Here is a 1,885-nt window from a genome sequence, read left to right on the forward strand (position 1 = left end):
CATTCTCTTTGAGTTATGTACTTTTTTGAAATAAAACATCATTTTAAATCTACCCAGAAATTTTTATTGTTATCCTAATATTTCAAATTCTTGAGAAGCTCCCAATTTTGTTCTTTTCTTTGAAACATTCAGAAATCTCCAGCTTATTAATTTTTTTCTAAATTAATGCTTATTTAACTGTTCTTTAAGAATAAAAATAAAATACTTTTACCTTCGAAATACAAATAAAAACAAATAAAACAATTATAATCGTAACATTCCAAGTTTAAATTTGTCACTCTGAATTATGTGTGACGATTCGTCCCTTTCTCAAGTCCAGCTCAATATTTAGAACAACCTTCATTTTTTTGAAATTGTAATTTTTCGGTTGTAACTTACGGGGAAATCATTTTATTCTTTGAAAGATTTTCTACAAATCTTATTAAAAATGTTTTCATTCTTATCCAAAATGAGAAGGTATTAGTTTTTAATGAAAAAAAACTTTTTCGGATTTTATCAAATGTCGACATTTTGAGGCCCCTTGAGTCAGAAAAACAAGTTTTTACGTCGGGGCCTGTTTGTCTGTCCCGTGTCGTCGTTGTTGTAGTTGTCTGTATACCGGATGACTTTCGAAAGACTGGTCCGATTGGATTGGGCTTTGACACACTGTTCGAAAGACCAAAAAGAAAGATCGAGTTCGTTAAACAGCCATTTTTGATAAAAATTCAAAAATTTGATGCTTTTTAAAAATTGTTGAGACCAATTTTTTTACAAATTTGAAAATTATATCCACAGCCATTTATGGTACAAAAAATATGAACAATTTATCCTGGCAACTTTTTTTGATAAAATCAAACTTACCAAAGTTAAAGGATTTTATGGACATTTGAAGCAAAAAAGCTTGATATGGAAAAAAGTCAAGAGGCGAAAATCGTTACTTTTTCAAGGCCCCATGATTATTTTATCACATTCTCATCCATAATGAGAAGAGTTTTATGCGAAAAATGACTTCCGCGAATTTCATGAAATTTCGACATTTTGAGGCTCCTTGAATCAGAAAAACAACTTTTTACTTCGGTATCTGTCTCTCTGGCGGCTACGTCGTCGTTGTTATTGATGTTGTGGTTGTCTGTATATCGTACAACTTTCGAAAGAACAGTCGGATTGGAATGTGCTTTGACACACAGATTTTTTATTTTAAGAATTGTATGTAAAAATAGTACTATTTATATTTTTATAACAAATATTTTTCTTCAATTAAATTGCTGCAATAAAAGTGTTTCGAAGAGGTTTTTAAAAAATCTTTCGGGGAATAAAATTCGTATTTATAGGTCGACAAATGTATTGTTTTCTTTACCAAATTTGGCTTTCGTCTAAATTTTTCCAGTTGTTTTTACTATAGTACAATTTACGTTTGTATCTCGGGCGAAAAAAACCATTCTATTCTTTGACAAATATTCTTTCCAAATCAATATTTTTCACAGAAAATTACCCCGAGTGAACTTCAATTATAATTTTATAAACGTGAAAAAACCACATTTCATTTATTTCTATGAAAAACACAATCCCTAAGTAACAGAACGAAATCGAAAACAATAAGAGTTAATTTATTCAGGAACAAGCTTTTTGGACAAAAATTACCTTGAGTGAAGCTTTAATATATATTTGTTAATTTTTACAAAAATCGGGCGTTATTTTATTATAAAAAAAAATAATTGGGGGGAGGGGTGACAAATTATAAAAAAATAAATAAAACTTAAAGTTGTACGATTTTAATTTCTAACTAAATAATTTAGAGGTTTCAATCTAAAATTATCGAACACTTTCAATTTAGAAATTCAGATGACATATTTAAATAGCTTTAAATTTGAAATTATTCAATATACTGTGAAGACTACAAATTTAA

This window comes from Belonocnema kinseyi, chromosome 5, assembly GCF_010883055.1.
Source record: "Belonocnema kinseyi isolate 2016_QV_RU_SX_M_011 chromosome 5, B_treatae_v1, whole genome shotgun sequence".
NCBI classification, from domain to species: Eukaryota; Metazoa; Arthropoda; class Insecta; order Hymenoptera; family Cynipidae; genus Belonocnema; species Belonocnema kinseyi.